This window comes from Dicentrarchus labrax, unplaced genomic scaffold, assembly GCF_905237075.1.
Source record: "Dicentrarchus labrax unplaced genomic scaffold, dlabrax2021, whole genome shotgun sequence".
Taxonomy (NCBI): domain Eukaryota; kingdom Metazoa; phylum Chordata; class Actinopteri; family Moronidae; genus Dicentrarchus; species Dicentrarchus labrax.
This window is the reverse complement of record NW_026136707.1, coordinates 2,043,283-2,061,143: the sequence shown is the minus strand read 5'-3', so window position 1 is coordinate 2,061,143 and position 17,861 is coordinate 2,043,283. Positions and strand designations below refer to the sequence as shown.

The following is a 17,861-nucleotide window of genomic DNA, read 5'->3' as shown; positions in this document are numbered from 1 at the left end:
CTTGCACCATACAGTCGCTGCTGATTAGTTTTTGCACATTAAGCATAAAAAAGCAATCAGGGGCTCAATCTCATGCGTAATAACAGAGAGATGTATGTGCCAAATTCAAATTGTGAAAGACGTGACAATACCTTTTGTAATTTTAGAAATGAATTAACCTGGCCGTTCTAAAAAATATCTCAGTTAGCAACTTTGCAGCTCATCCATTCCTGAAACCTGAAGATAGTTGGCCACAATAATCTATTAAGCTTTTTGGAGATACTATGAAATGTAATGACCTAGTTGGATCCTGACCTGCACAAAGACTAATTCTGACAAATGGTGATGATGGAGGTTTTGACCTCAAGCCCAGCACATTTCAAGTAGCGGAGCCCAGAAAGACTTGCAGAGGCAGCATCCTCTGGATTAGTGAGCACACCAGCTGGCAACCACATGCTGATGATGGTTCAGTTAAGGTTAAGGCAAAGCCAGCTCGCCAGCTTATTTTTCTCCTCCGTGCTCTCAAGTTCTCTTTGTTTTGACAAAAAAAGACCACAAGCCCCGGATGGAAAGTACAACTGGTGAGTTGTGTATCAATAACAGGCTGTTTTGGGTAGCGTGATACCTTTTGGCATATGGTCATTATTTTCTTGTTTCAATGGTATACAGTGAAATGTTGACGGACAAGGGTCTGTGCTCACCATTTGCAGGAACTGACAGACCAGCTCTGAACTTATAGTACTGCCTGGGAAAAACACAAAAAAACATCAAAAAGGCAGATAAGGCCTCGTGGAAAACAAATTTCAGTGCAGGCTCAACAAAAGGTTCCAGACTATCTCTGAGGCACTTAAAGTTCCCAGACTACAAATTACCCCTAACTGCATCGTGATTAATTTAGCAGACTGTGTTTGTGCTTTATAGCAGAACCAAGCAAGGACTCAGTAAAGTAGATCAGCTGGCCATCTGCGAATCGTGCCAAGATGTCTTCCATCATCATCATCCACTTGTAATTTAGCAGGTAGAGGGCACGAACCATGGGACGGCAAAACCCTTGGAAAAGAAAACATTTTGCAAGCCTCAAAAGTTAAAAGTGTGGTGATGTGCCAACATAGAAAATCAAAACTGCTACCAGAGGTGCCAAACAACACAAGCTACATTTTGAATTATAATGTTTTAAAAAAAAATAAAAACTGAGGGAGGTAAATCTGTTCTGACCAAATTAAGAGAATTAAAAAGGAGAAATTATTCCGTGACCAAAAGACTCTGGTTGAGCCCGGGCTCGGACTCAACTCCTGACGAAATGCATAAACACTATCCCTTCAATGTGAACAATTTCAAAACCGCAACTTGGAACCACAACTGAGAGTGTAATCAAATCAATGCTTGGCCTCTGAACCGCTGGACCGGATGTTTGTTTGGCTCGTTTGCTTGCTTGGGCTACCTCGAGCTTTTAGCCTACGTAACCTGCAGAATTGTTCATGGAGGTATTGACTCTTCAAACCCCGCACTTGTGGAATGACGCTATTGATTCGGTAAATGGATACAAGACGGTGGGATAGGAGATGATACCACAACCTCTCTGGTTATGCCAGCTCCTATTAACAACACAGACATACACAACATGTGTTCAAAGGAATGCAGCGAAGGAATGATAAGCCTCATATTGAGCAGCCCTTGTTGATGTTGTTTATTTGAATACAAAAATGGCCAGCTGGACGGTATCTGCATGTTAATGTTTCTAACCGAGGGCTTCAATAAAAAGCTCACCCTGCACTCTCACGCACACTTCCTCATTGCGGCAGTTTGATTAATCAACTGAGCCCACTGTAGGAAGATTTAGGCGCTCATCATCCCAGATCAAAACTCCAGGGTTCCTGATCTGGTCTGAGGATCAGCATTAGAAGCTTCACGGGATCATCCAAAGCTCTAGACCATTACAATAAACCGGTCTGCCACTTTACAAAGACTTATTTCTTGCCACCTTTCTTCTTAGCTCTTATTTTTTTCCTTTCCTAGCAAGCCTTAATTAAACAATTCATTCTGTGGCCATGGGAATATTACCTTGTCACTATGGGTCTTTTTTTCTACTGGTTGCTTGAGATGTACAAATTGAAAAGGGTTTTAATTTAAACCAAGTTTTTTAAATGAAAAGTTTTCTTTTTTTTTGTTCCGTCAATTTAATAGACATCCATGACTTATATCAATCTGTTACCAAAAAAGACAACCAGACAAGTCTTGGAGCTTCATTTTTGGCTTGAGAACAGAATTATACAAAAAAAAAAGGAGGCGCGGTAATGCTGGAATTTAAGCTTTTAAAGCTTAAAGGCTCATTATCAACCAAACTCACGGTATCACTGTAAGTCTGTCTGGATCAGAGCTGCATTTAATATCAGAATTCTAAATGCCTTTATTCAGGGGTTTAGTGAAAGGACACGATCCTAAAGTTTGGAGCTTCTTCAAGCAGAAACAAGTCGGCTTCAAATATCACTGCTACCCTGATAGATAATATTCAGGTTTGAATGTGATGATGAGTTCTCTGTTTCAGTCTTATTTGTGACCTTTTTCCATTTTACTTAAGGAGATGGGAGACATTTAAATGGCATCATGCCATTGCAGATGCTGGATAAGGACAAACTTTTATTCATAATTACAGTTGTCCTCTGGAAATTCATCAAAATTAGACCCGTGTGAGCCCTAGACTGCTGCTCAAATATCATAGTATGTCAGCAATTCTGGAAAAGTCAAACCTCTGTTGGGAAAACACCATATTTTATAGTTTAGGGCTTATTGGCTGAAAGTGAAACAATTACCCTGAAAGAAAACAAATAAGTTTCAGTTCAATGCGGCATACAGTTTTATGAGAGTAAATAAATGGTAATAAATTTACTGTCAAGGGTAAAAACCAGTGACTTACTACATATTGTTGATTCTCTTTTGTTTTGTAATTTTACATTTTATATTCCCATCTTAACCTTGTATTTCTATATGATTGCTTTTGTGTACTTTGCCATTGTTTTAATGTTTATATTTCTAATGTGTTATTGGTGGAATTCATTTAAAAGGAAATGGGACCCTGCTACTTACAAGCAATGTCTTGTTCACCATTTTTTTCCCCTGATGGCAAAATCCTGACCCGCCCTACTCTGACTCTGATTGGCTTACCCTGATATTCTCACCCTAACCCTAAGCAACTGGGTACTGGTACGGTTGACACACAAAGTTCAGGTACTGGAATTGGTATTGTGAAGGAAAAAAAAGGCATTGGAACATCTCTAATACCTATTGGATACGAGCCTATTGTATTCAACAAAGTGTTAGCTAGATCGAGGAGCACTGGCACAATGAAGTCAGATGGGGCAAGAAGGAACATGAGCAGTCAGACAATCAAAAAGGTTGTAAACAAACAGATTTAACCTCTGGTGTTCATTTACTTTTCCAAATACTGGTTTTGTTTAAAACCTGTATGATGACTGCTTCTGCCCTGAGAAACTTCTTTTTAGCACCGTCACCGTGTTCCCAAATCTTAGCAATTAACTTTGTTAGTGCAGCAGTGTTAGTACGGATCGGAATGGTGGCCAGAACTACAAAAATAAGACCGTGAGTCAGCTGTAAAGCACTTTGAACTGTACTAACTGGATGATTGATATAACTGTCAATAGACACCATGGCCGTGCATTTCTGAACAACAACTAATAAATCTAGCAGAGGAACTTCCACCAAATGCCAACAACCCATTGATCATCTGGCAAACAGACCACACTCCTGCCCTTTCTCCACTCAGGTGTCTATTAAAGGAAAACATGTGGTCTAGTGTCTTGTTTCAGGGAAAGTGAAAACACACACCCGCTGAGGTACACAGTCCAGCAGTGGAGTCATGCATGTTGTGACTGTGTGTCTTTCCCCTTCCTTTGTACCACATTCCCTTACTCCACATCGCCGCATGGGGTAGGGGTAAGTGGCCTGACCCCTCCCTACTATCACCAGGCAGGGTCCCGCCTCCCTTGACACCCACTCAAGAAAATCAATCAGTATTCAGGTCATGCCACACGGACGCCCCCCTTAGCACATGACCTCTGACCCCTGCAGGGTTCTCCTCAGAGAGCGTGACAGGGATTTGTCTGTGCTGCCAGTGTCTGCTCCATGTCCGATGCTAACAAAGTCCTCGTGTTCAGGAGGAAGGGAGGAGCGTGGCCTGACCCTGTCCACCTCCGACACAATAAATCCAGCTGAGGAGTTCAAGGTGGCCTGACCTGCATCCGACCCCGTCTCTGGAAACATAGCAACAAGCTCCAGCTGAGCCCCCACCCCACCCCAATGCCCGAGAGCTGAAAGGGAGAAACAGAGGCAGCGAGTTTCGTGGGCGCCATCAGGACGCAAGCCAACACGTTTATTCACTCGTATTTCACTTCACCCAAGTCTGTGACATCCTAACAGTTGGGAAGCCTTGTTTCCGTCATGGGAGGTGCATGGGGAGGGGGGGCAGAATTAGCATAGCGTAATTACACTGGGGAAAGATCCAGACTCCAAGGAGCAAGACATAACCCATAATTTGCCATTGTGCTCCCTATGCAATTGTCAGTCGGTCTATGATATTGGAGATAAATGTCGGAATTCAGGCTGTTAGTTTAACTGATGGTGCATTCAGTATGATAATAACCACGGTCTTGCACACAGTGAATCTGATGAGCAGTCCCGCAATAGCTCTTCACCACTTTCCCTCCCCTCCATGGGGTATTATCATGCTAATCTAAAAGAGAAGATGAAAAAATACATTTCAGTGAATGAGGAAGTATAATAGGAAGCAGGGACCTCTGGAACTGTGAGGAGACAAAAGAGGGTATATTCACCGAGCTCCGCCTTAGCAAAGCAGGGGTGACAAATGGACACAGACATTATGCTGGCTGGTTAATTAAAAGAACATAGCCTAATTAAAAAGATCTTCCTGGTGAATGGACCGCCTCGACGCTGTAACTGACCTGTGTCTCCTGCACATGTTGGCCACGGAGCAGTCAGCTTGCCTTTAATGCATTTAATTTTCATATCAGAGGAGCTTTGACTGATGAGCGGCGAACACCGTGGGGGAGCACGCTGCAGGAAGTGCGCCAGATCATGGTGGGGGTGCCGGTGCTTGTTAAATGACTCATGATTTCCATTAAACAGTCAATGAAACTTACACAAGAGATTTGATTAAATGTAATTCCACATCTCTTGCACACAACTTTTTTCTCATCAATGTCTTTGTGTCCAATTATTCTGCAAGTACAGTTTCGGAAAATTCAAAGCCAGACAGGATTTTATAATTTCACTGATGTTAATGTTGAGTTTGTTCATAATCTAACCTTTGATCTACATAGACTTTGTGGTGATGGCTGACAGAGAGCTGAATGATCTGTTTATCTGTAATACTATTAATAATAACTGGAAATCAAGTTTGTTTGTGGGCATGATTTGGTTACATTTCATTTTACCTTGAACTACTACATGAAATGGTTTTTAAACTTAACAGGACTTCTGCAACATGATGGGTCATCCAGCAAAAAAGTTGTTCCTAGCAAAACTCTCCACGCACAGGGCAACATCATCTCCCAATGCACGGTGAAAGCATAACTCACTATTTAATATATACATGCATCACAGACCAGCTAGACTCCAGGCTGCTGCTGCCTTACTCAGGGGGAATCTGCCATATTTAACCAGGCCATAATATTGTAGTAAGGAGAAGAGATTTTCTATGGAGTGGGAAGGTCAACCAATCAAAAAAGGTAATGGGGTTCATACTAGGTGAATTACTTGTAGCATTTTGCTTATTCTACCGTTTACCTTGCAAGCATCAAGACACAGTGGGAAATGATAGCTGTCATGATAACTATGCAAAGTTCCTGCCTCAGAGGAGTAAAGCTAGCTGTGCAGTGTCTTTGTGTCCGATAACCTTCAACCCGGACTGGTACCTGTAGCAACAGGCCCACACCAATGCAGTGCACTCTGTGTTTTGCTGGAGGGCTACTGTCAGCCTCAGACATGTCCTAACAGTGAAAGTGCGAGTGTGTTGCCCCCCTCATTCCCTTTCACCCAGCAGCCTGTCATTGAGTTGTGACATTAAAGCAAAAGTGTGGTTTGGTGGTGGGTGCTTTGTTTACCCTGACTTGGTTTTCATGCTGTCAGTCACCAGAAACTGCCCCTCAGGGACAGTTGGTGGAGGCATGGAGCAAAAAACGCAGGAAAGCAACGAGGAGAGATCAAACAGCCGACGAGGATTCGGTCGCTGGACCAGGGAAGTGGCTTGTGTGACTGAGTGGGAGGTGTTTTGTTGTGTTTATGTCTCTATTTTGGCGGAAATAAGTTTGGACCCTCAGAGTAAATTAATGAAAGTGTGTTCCAGCCCCAAGCGGTCCACATCACACACACACACGCACACACGCACACACACACAGTGCTGCACAATTATGACTAAAATGATCATGAGCGATAACTCTGAGATTGTGCTCATGTTTGGAGGATCACAGTTTGACTCGAATCCAATTTTATGACAAACAACCCTTTTCATCTATAGCAGACATTGGATATACAATAACATACTTCAAAACTGCCAATATTGATAATCGGATGGGAAACACAGTACATCACAACATAAAGACAGACCTATACACCAGGTAACTCACAGTTTGATTCGAGGTGCTACAAACGTTTCCATCTGCTTTCTTACTGACTCACATTCATAATAACATAACTGTGAATTTCCATCATGATGAAGGTCAGATTTATTCTTTTCTAAAATCATTTTTTAAAACAACAGATGTATGACAACTGGCAGGCTGAGGTAACAGTTTGTTTACAACATGCTTCATTGGCCTCAAGGTGTTTTACACGTGCTGAAACAAGTAGTCCATTAATAGATTAGTCAATTGACATAAAACAGGTCATTATTATATATTATCCTGGTTCCTTGAGGATTCGCTGCTTTTCACTATTGTACAATTTTGGTCTGTTGTTTGGGCAAAACAAGCTATTTGAACGTGAGGCCGAGTGACCTTGTGGTGAACACTCCACTATTTTTTGACACAGATTAATCTAAAAAATAAACGGTAATAAATACAATAATAATTCATTTCAGTTGAGCAGTTTGTGCTGTGCATTCATTTCAATAAAAAATACAGAAATTATGAAAGCGCAATTTCAGACCATTTCCGATTAAGACTCCTTTGCATCAGTGCTGAACCGTTGAAGAGACTCATGATGACTATAGATGAAGAATCAATGATTTTTTTTCTGACCACAAGCATACCCACACACACACACACACACACACACACACACACACACACACACACACACACACACACACACACACACACACACACACACACACACACACAGCTGCAGGAGTGAGTCAACACATGGTTAATAAACTGACACACACACACACATTCTCTCTCTCTTGGAATGGGAAGAGTTCAGGGCACTGTAGGGGGAGAGGAGGTGTGTTTTACTCACCCTGGACCAGTGCCCGGTTTGGATTCATATGACACAAACTGAAACCCCCCGATAAACCCCCGCACTCTCCCCCAAAGACCAGTTTAAAAATAGCCTCGATTCGATGGAAACGAGCCCGGAGTTCTGAGAAATGGGAGGAAAATGACCAAGCTAAGCGTAGGCGAGCAGACTTAATCTTACACCATGTCCAAGCCAAATATTCACTGCACATATGGTGACCACTAAAATATACACAAATAATAGCGTGAGAGCTGAAGTATAGATCGCAAACAGCTAACATCCACCTCCAAATGCTTGCACACAGGTAAAACACTACATACACATACAGGCACGGGGATTCAGAGTTAAATCTGAAAAGAAGCACTGCATGTTCTAAATTTAACACATTCCAGATTTAAGCAGGAGGGTATGCAGAGTGTTGTTTGCAGAAAATCAGCCACAATTCCTATCTGCAGAGCACAGGGTGCATGCATAAGAAATCGGATAAAGAGCCTAAGGGAAAAGGAGAGTTTGGGAAACCAATCTGAGTTTTAAAAAACCATCAATGAACCCTTCACCTAAAATTAGGGCTTGCAGAGTTTAACTTCATACGGCCCATTCAAAGTTTGTACAGTGCAGGAGGTGCGACGGGACTTGGCCAACTTTCCAAGGAACAAGGTCAAACGGCGCTGCTATTTTTGGAAAGTTTGGAAATTAGATGCAGTTAGGTCCCCCATTGAAGGTACGCATGTCACATTACACTACTGAGCGGAGAGCACATTTAGTTTTCAAAAGACGTGTGATAACTCTGGGAAAAAAGCAGCATACTTTCTCTGAACACTTAAATAAATTAAATATGTGAATACCTGTCACCTTCTGAGCGCGTGCGGAGCAGGAATGGGATATGATGGGGCATTACTGTGTGAAGGCAGCAGCTTTGGATGAAGGGGACAGGGAAAAAAAGGGCTTATCTTAGGTTTTTAATTTCCTGCTTCATTTCACGTTTCAGGACCATAAAAATTCTCATTTCGAAAAACTGCAATAAGCAACAATGAGACATGATCATAACTCAGAATTACTTCTATAGTAAGTAAGCAGCAGACACCCTCCCTCATGGAGTCAGCCTAATTGCTTTAGCCAAGATGTGACAAGCCAGACAATTTCTGTGCAACGGATTATCAGAAGTGAACATAAAAAAGTAATCTGATCAGATATTCAGCCCCTCAGTCTCACTTACAAAACTCTTCAGCTACATTGTTTTGCATCAACAGCTCTACTTTGGGTCTTTACAGGATGGTATGTGTTCAGTGCACTTCTAATGGATTTCATTCTACTAGGTCACATAACCCAATCAGAAATAGTGATTAATTAGTCATCAAGCATTCATGAAATGTATCTTCAAATAATTGCTTATTAGCACTGCCAAACCTAGCTTTTTTCATATTTACACTGTACAGTGTACAAGGCAGTGCAACTAATGGTTTATTCTATTATCAATTAATCAACTAATCGGTTGGCCTATAAAACATCAGGAAATTATAAGAACTGTTGGTTATATCCAACCAACAGTCCAAAAACTCAAACACATTAAGCTTACTATGACAAAGCAGATTTCCTCACAACTGAGATGGTGGAACTTGGTACTTGTTTGTATTTGTGCTAGAAAAAAATAACCCATTGACTATTAAAATAGTTGCAGATCAATTTACTGTAGATCAACTAATCAATTTAATTAACTATTTGTTTCAGCTTCAGGTCAATCATAACAAGGAACTTTTAGACAGCATTTTAGGCTTTAGAAACTTGTGTTTGTCATCATTTTTGTCATTTCATAGACTAAACAATGCCTCAAACGTACCGGACATATCAGTTCATAATGAAAACAATCACTGGGTAACTTGCAGCTTTAATTCTCATGGAAATAAACTTCAGCATTGTTCAGTGTCACAACTTGACTGCTATGTGTCATTCCACACACACACACACACACACACACACACACAACGTTCAGTCTCTCTAAAGACAGCCCTCACAAGATTACCTGCGTTAAAACTACATAAAAAAAGTTTTCTTATCTTAAAATTGCACAAAGCAGAAGCTTAGGCGTGCAGCTGACTCCTAATTCAAACCTAAATTAAAACAGTCTGGCAGAGAAGTTTGTCCAGCTCACTCGCTTTTAAACAACAGACTAAGGAACAGTCTAAAAACAGAATTGTGCCAAAATAGACACGGCTGACAGCAGATTCTCAGGCATCATCGGCCAACTTAAATGAAGCCAACCTGTTTTTCTATCATGTTTGGCTCAGCCTACTTTTCTCTCACTTTCATCACCCCCATCAGTTATGAGATTCTAATCTGTGTCACCAAAAGGATGTGTGTCGTTTGACTCATGATATGAAGCCAATCGTGTCATGTCAGGACAACGGATCCCATTAAAAAGAAGGATATTTTCAACAGACCTGCGCTTCCTCTGGGATGAGGCAAGTTCCGATTCAATGCGACACGTGTCAGTAACAACTTCTTGCGTTGAAAACAAGACAAATGTCTGCTGTGCCAAACGTTCTTTTTAAGAGAGTACACCAAATCAGAGAGAGGTGGTGAGAGGCCCTGTGTGTCTGGTAGGTCTTCCCAGGGAAATAACCTCTGGCACAAAGATGGATGGTTACATTTCCTGCAGCAACAACAGCCGTTTGTTTGCAGGAAATAGGAGAGTAACTGGGCTGTTAGTACAGGCAGTGATAGCCACCGTGGCTGAACAGGCAAAGAAAATAACTCACGAACAGAAACGAAAACTTCACAAATTGAAAATCCAAGGAAAAGGACGTTTCGGTGCCGCCCACAGCACTTGATTGAGAGCCAATCTCTGGGAAATGAAGCACAGAAAACCCACATCAACAAACGCTTAGCAATGAAGATGGAGATTAGGAGAAAAGGTGATGTTGCAGTGGAGAATACAGATAAACGTTACTGACGACATCAGCATATCTTGGGATATAGCACTTATGTATTGTATGGAAACACAGTTCACAATTATAGATACAGGTGAAGAAGAAATACTTGAAAACTACTTCATCACACTGATTCAAAGTCTTTTAAATCCAACATAACCGCAAGGCAGTCATCGATTTGCAACACTGCCCACAACAGACTCAAATAACATATTGTGGTTATTTGGCATAACCAAAATCAAACAAACTTGAAATCAAAATGCAACTGATTTACCTTAGGACCGAACTCCACTCATGTGAGACGTATGTTGTTCATTCAGTTTTTCTTTGTTCACTTATCCTTGGCAAGCGAGCAAACAAAGAACAAAGAAGCTGCGGCTGCCTCTCTTGCTCGGGTACAAAAAGAGAAAAAGGAAAAAAAACCCACATGCTGGTCCTTTACCCGTCTACCTATACAAACCTGACGTGTCTATTAGTGCTGCCTAATTCAAATAGAATTAACATAAGAATATGTTATCTAAATAAAGCAAATATCAACTAAATTAATAAATAATAAATAGCTCTGACACAGCCATTAGGGCTGGACAATAAGACCATATTAATTGTTTAAACTGATCATAGACTATGACTGAGTAGTATTTATTTACGGGGCATTGGTTTGCTAAAATAGAAAAGTAAAAATAGGCTCTCTTTCACATCTGCAACTATCAAAACAGCTAATAGTATTAATAGATTTGAATAACACTTTAATGGTTTGTGTTCCATCTGTGAGACGTGTTAACAAAGCTTGTGTAATAGCCTGCTGCATCTGAAACCTGCCTTGTTCACGTGGGTTTTTTTTGGTCACGTGTTCTTTATTTGTTACGTTTCAGGTGATGGAACAAACTGCTTGTGTTTCCTCCTGAAGCCACAACTATTTCCCTGATAGCATATACATTTAGCCTCATTCTGTTCTGTATCGTACGTCCCCACATGACCGACACCGAATCTTTCTTCTGTACCAGAGGTTGTTAATCGGCAATTACCTCCACCCGCCCTCCAACATTCGAGTCGTTATCACTGTCTGAATTATGACTTTGGACATGTTGGTTAAAAATAATTTATTTGAATTAATTTACTGAAGATAACTTAAATTAGGTTGAGAAGATTTGTATCATCAGTTTCGGTAAATTTCAATTTTATCGCAATTAAGGGCATAAATGATTTGGCTAAATCTTTGGGGATTCACTGATCCATTGTGTCTCGTGGTGTGTACAAATCATCTAAAATAAATATATATAAATAAATATATCTATTTCCTTTTGGAAAAAAAAACAAAAACTTTCACAATAATGTCTCATATCCCCACTACCAGGAAGAAGGATGGGAAATTGGGAAGTCGGGGGGGGGCATTTGCTCCACTTTCAGCCTGGCTGCCTAATCAATGCCGCGGGAGGTCTGCCCTCATTATGAAGTGATTAAGAGATCATTTGGAGCAACAAACCAATACACTTTTGCAACCCCCCCCAAACCCACCCAACTAAGAGTTCAACAATCAATAACTGGTATGTATGGCCAGAGGCTATTTACACTTGTTTCCCTATTTCAGTCGCTTCCTCCCATTAAACACAGGAGCGAGGAGAATCGAAGTGGATTTAGAGGGGAAGTTATGTTCCTGTACTCTCCATGGTGGCGAGACTGAAAGTGCTGTGATGTCTGTATTATCTTAATCTTTTGGGAGTTAATAATATGCTACTGAGCGTTAAGGTTTTTAAAATAAACAGGATTCTGGGGATTGTGGGTGACGCAGCTGAATTGGAGTTCTGGAAGATCTTTGCGCTTAGTCATCAGCTAATAATCCTTTTAAACGATGAAAATCCATGCACATATGAAGCCGCGTTAGCTACTTCTTCACATGAAATATGCATGAAAAATGACAAGGATTCATTTTTGGATGATTCATTTTCCTTCCTTTCAAGAGAGATCCTTTTTGTTGTGCACGCGGCTTCCAAGCTGCCCTGTGGGTAGCACGCACGGCCTTCCTTGTTACACAAGTCAAAGAGTATGATAGTATGTGGTGAATAGCTACTCTCTCCTTCATCTGAAAAGGGCAACTAATATGGGGAGAGAGGGAGGCAAAAAGCATGAATTTGCAAGTAAAGAGTAGTGACCACAACAACACACAGAAACCTTGGTGCATGACTTCACGCAGAAATGAAACAAAGGAGAATTAAAGTCTTAAAAACATGCAGCAACTGAGGTTTCTCAACAGAGATTCTTTCATGAGATATGAGACCCTCTCTGGCCAACAAATATAAATCTGAGGCAATCTGCTGACATCGCAAGCTACAGGTTATATTTTCCCCTCTAATTGCTGGACTCCATCCACTGTGCTTCACGAAGCGTAACCAGACTGTCATCCGGTGTTCCTGCTGCGCTGCTTGTGGCCGCGGCGGGTTGGCAAGCCGAGCCCGAGTCCATGTTCGACAAGGGGTTAACGTTTCTGAAGAACAGCTCGACAAAACCACAGGAAGACAGCCAGTCTGGACGGACGGACCGAGGCCTGTCACTTGTCCAGTTTGTGGTCTGCCGCCTCCCGCCATCTTTTTCTTCTTCTCCCTCTAGCCTTTCACTGAACTCAAAGCTTTTCCTCCCAAAATTTACACACTCATCAGCCTTGGCTATAATTTCCAGTCCTGCACTAACCACACCAGGACCACAGGAGGGAAGCCACTGCACGCCTGGTTTTGGAATCAAAAGTAATTACAAGCCTGCCAAGGATTCAAATCTAATAGCTGATGGTTGTACTAGTGGGAGAGAAGGTTGTCAGCACTGAAAACATCCACTGTATTCACCTTTGCTTCCAGGAGGCTGCAACAATAATAGGCAAACAGCTGTAACTAAATTGGCAGTATACGTTATGACTGTGCCACAGGCAATCTGTAAATTAACTTTTAATATAATTCAGGCCAATATACCTGGGACATACAATGCACCGAATCAGCAAAAAGATAAGGGAAACCGCTTCTTCCAGGCACATTAAAGAAGTTATTTCTGCTCAGTTAGGGGAGCGACTGAAAACTATTCCCACTATTAAATAGAAACCACATCCAGTCAGGACAGTGATGGAAGACCCACTTCAGCCACGCTGCAGAAGGCACGAGGCAAGTCTGCCTCCTATTCTTAACCTGTGCATTTGTAACGCTTGATGCAACATGTTAATGTGATTTCTTACCAGCTGTGGCCAAACAGGGCCAGACCTCGAGGCCAAGGCCCGGTGGTCTCAGCAGATAGCCTGGACCAGCCTGTGCTGTGTCAGCCCTGGATTATGGATGACAGGGAGCCTGCGGGGCTGACAGGTAATAATTCACTCCCCAGGGGTCCCACACCCTTCACTGGACACAACACACCAGCCAGGACAGGATGGGGGGGTGGAGGGGAGGTTGGAGGGACACAGCCTTGGAGCTCTCATCCTCATAACCCACCCTCTTCCCCTTTTTTTTTCCCCTTTCTTCCACTATCCACTTCAAGAATCAGGGTTCTTATTGGCTGCCCGGTTGCCATGGGTAACCAGCCATTATCAAAATGAAATATGAGGTGCCACAGACCGGTGCCTCTCTCAGGTGCAGGGCCAAACAAAGTCCCATATGTCGCGGATGAGGAGCTGAGATTAACTGTTGCTTCCTGAAGCACGGCGCTGCGCCGGCCCATTCTTCAGACACCGGCAGTTGCACATTGCCACCATGTGCTTGAGGTCTGAGACACTTCAGACAAATCACCGTTGTCGAGGTGCCACAACAATAGCCCCCAAAAAATATTATCCAGTGCTCTCAAGTTCTACTGAGCTTGAAATGGGAGGGAAATGAGCGTGAGTGTGGCAATTCAGCAACTTCAAGTTCGCCTGGGGATTTAATGTAACGTGTCTTTCATGTCTATTATGTGTCCCACGGAAATTCTGTTTGACCAATCCAAACTGCAGACTGTGTGTGTGTGTGTGTGTGAGAGAGAGTGTTATATGTAGCTATGTTCCGATATTGAGCACTTTATCTTGATGATGAAAATGGAAATAGGCCTGCTGAACGTCCCCCAAGGGCCACAGTCCTCAGCCCATGGTTAGGAGCCTATTTCAACCATCATTACCCTGAGGACCCATTAGGAAGATGCCATCTGCACACACGGGGCCCCTCCATCGGGGCCTCTTGTCATTTCAAACTAAAAGCAAGTGCCGGAATGGAAATCGGAAATAAAATTACAAACTGGGCTAAATGCACCATTAACCATGCTAACTGAGCAACGGACCTATCAGGGCCTGAAAATGAGAGCTGGACGAAGAGCAAGCAATTTTCAGAGTGATGAGGAAATGAATGCACTGCTGGTACTTTGCTCTCTCTCACATTTACGACTGTAACTCACCCGTCAGCAGAATGTGACTTTCCTAATGGTGTTTTGTTAAAAAAAAAGGAGAGAGAAAAACTGAGATGAGTTGATTGTTTGTGAGCGTGGGAGACCGCCACAAACGGGGCTTGAATATAGATTTGTATGCACACTATATATAGTAGAAGTAGGAGTACAGGCAGTCAGACTCAGACACAGGAGCATCTCACTTCTCCTGCAGGAGAGCAGCACCTCTCCTTGTCAGCAGACCAGTTACATGTCAAATAAAATAACCTGAAACCACATTGCAATGTCCTCTGAGCTGCACAGAGTGCTAAGTCACTGTACAACTGCGGTAGGAAACCGCAAGCCATCGGTGGCCTCCCCATCCTATGATATCACTGCAGCAGCTGAGATGTGCAAGGGACGAGGGAAAACCAAAGAAAATCACAAGATCCGACCACACTGTCTCCACTTAAACATCTGACCGGTTGGAGCAGGGGAGTGCATGACGTTTCCTCCACAACAGCCAAAACAAGAGGCGCATTCTCAATGAGCAAAAGTTGCCTCTGCTGTTCAATAAAAGGCAACGTAACCCCTAAGCTGAACATCCATTTTTAAAATGCCTGCACAACTTTTGCAAGGCAAGGGAGAGATCAGAGGAAAATAAAAAAGGAGCGAGCTGCCTTTGAGTCAAGCGAGAAGGCACAATGTTGCCTTGCAACAGGCCCAGATCGAAGAAGAAGTGGTGTAGTCTGTCTCTGTTTGTGCATAAGAGAGATTTATTTATTGTTGAAATCTTCTTAGGCTCAACTGAAAGGGAACACCCACTGAGGGCGATGAGAGGGCTAATGCACAACAGGCTGAGACAAATCATAGTCCCATTTCAGCAGAGGATGGCTCTGAGCATCTAGTCCAACATAAATAACCACCAGCGGCTCCTGGGGAATCTTTTGAGGGGGGGAAACACAGGTTCCTCATCTCTTTATGCATCGTAGGCAATACTAAAGTCTAATAGAGACTGCTGCTGAAACTCTGCGTGCAAAAAGCAGAAACCTGTTAAACCAATGAGCTCACCGTTCTCCCTGTGAGCTTTGGCATTAGGACAGAGCTGCAGATGAAGTAAGAATTATTTAACAGGTAAAATCTATGCAAAGTGAGAAATGTTCCGATTCAACATCATCGAACAGACATGCAAACCGTTGTTTTCGTTTCCAGGCACGCACCAGCTCAGATTGATTTAATATTATGATCTGCTGGTGGGAGAGAGGGCACATCATGTGTCGCTCTCCTTCGCACCAACAGCTCTTGAGTAAACAAATATGGCCCGTTTCCGCTGGAAAACAAACCGGGAGTATCCAAATTCAATTAGCCTCTCTCTCTCTCTCTCACACACACACACACACACACACACACGTTATCAGTTGCTTTTCCGTGATAAGTTGCTGATGGACTCTTTGCAGCGACAGTCAACACACACACACACACACACACACACACACACACACACAGACAGGGAGAAAACAACGATTCCAGAGCTGCAGGTTTGACATAATGAAGCATTTACACAATCATAGACAAATCTGCGAATGTGTGTGTGTGTGTGTGTGTGTGTGTGTGTGTCTTAAAAAAAAAAAAGAAAAGAAAAGAAGCATGGAAACGAAATGTCTCAGAGCTTGCAAAATCAGTGTAACGTCAGCTGATAGTGGCTTTCTAATTCCCGCTGCTGTTGACTCAAAAAACAACCGAGGCAAAAAGAAAGAAAGAGAGGAAACAAGCGGTTTCTCCGGAGCCCGAATTCAACTCAGGCAGAGTGAAGGAATAGTTTAGGCTTATGAGACGTGTCGGAAATGTTGTGTTTACGTTATTAAAATTGATGTAGACGTCTGAACGCCCTATTCGCATGCTGGAATAATCTCCCCTCTTGCCTGCTGCAAACTTGGGGAGCACCAAGACTCCTAACGAGCAAAGTAAGCAGCGGCTGCAGCAGCATCGTTAAAGTCCTCAACTAGCGACGCGAGCCACTTCTTACCTTATTGTTTCCTCCGTGCCTCCAGTGTGTTGTGTGTGTGTGTGTGTTGTGTGTGTGTGTGTAGGAGAGAAAAAGAAAAAAAAACCCCGTCGTTGTCTCTCAGAGCAGACACTGTGGCGGTGAAGAAGGCAAAGAGTTGTTCGTTGTTGGGTTTTTTCTCTTCGTCAAAACGGTTAGTAATCCCAGAGCGCCAGGGCAGAGAAAGGGCGCCCCTCACTCCTGTGACAAGACTGGAGCTAGACTGAAATCACAACACTTTGGGCAGCCGCTCAGGCCACGCCCCCCCCCCCCAAGCTGGAGTTTGACAGGTGTTTCAACCAATCACAGGCGCGACGTTAGGATCGTGTCTTTTCCAATTGGTTTGGGGTTTTTTTTTTTTTTGTATGTGTGTGTATGTGTGTATGTGTGTGTTAGGCCCCGCCCAGCTCGGCTCACTTTTCTCCCAGATGTTGAATGCCAGAACATCAGTACCGTTAGCCAGCCAATCAGAGCGCAGGAAAGGGGATTTAAACACACACGCACACACACACACACACACACACACAGTTTAACTTTTGGGAGGAGCAATGTTGAACTACATTAACCACATTATTCTCCTGCAAGTGATATTGTATTACACCACATTAGTAAATTGTGTGGTATTGTGTTTATTTCTGTACTAATACATTTTTATTTGTCTTTTTTGACACTTTCAGTTTAGTGCTTGGTAATATATATTACAACAATTTAGTTTGTGCATAAACGTGGCAATAGATTCAATAGTGTGCAGTTTATACTGTTGTTGATTACTTATTACTTTACTGCAACTGATAGTTGTTTTCATTATTTCAGCAGTAACATTATCATTATTTTGGCCAGTTTTTAATTGTTTAGTCTATAAAATGTTAGAAAATAGTGAAAAATACTGACATCTTCAGATAGCTTAAACCCAGTAAAGCCTCACATTTGTTTGGCATTTTTGCTTGATAAATGACTTTAACCACTTATTGCTTGTACTGTGCAAATACATATTTTAATTCCTTCACACCTGTCTCTTTCAAATAAACCATGTTCCTAAAGGAAGCTGCTTTGTACTGAGT

The 17,861-nt window shown here is 42.4% G+C and overlaps 1 protein-coding gene across 5 annotated transcripts in view; it reads right to left on the bottom strand.

Annotated features, from left to right (window-relative positions):
- The window catches only part of sema6e (sema domain, transmembrane domain (TM), and cytoplasmic domain, (semaphorin) 6E), a 147,670-nt gene extending 130,641 nt beyond the window's left edge, over window positions 1-17,029 (bottom strand). For all 5 annotated transcript variants that reach the window (XM_051405911.1, XM_051405916.1, XM_051405917.1 and 2 more), the window contains exon 1: window positions 16,783-17,029. The gene's annotated coding sequence lies outside the window, so the exon portion shown is untranslated. The remainder of the gene's footprint in view (window positions 1-16,782) is intronic.
- Window positions 17,030-17,861: the final 832 nt, after the last annotated feature.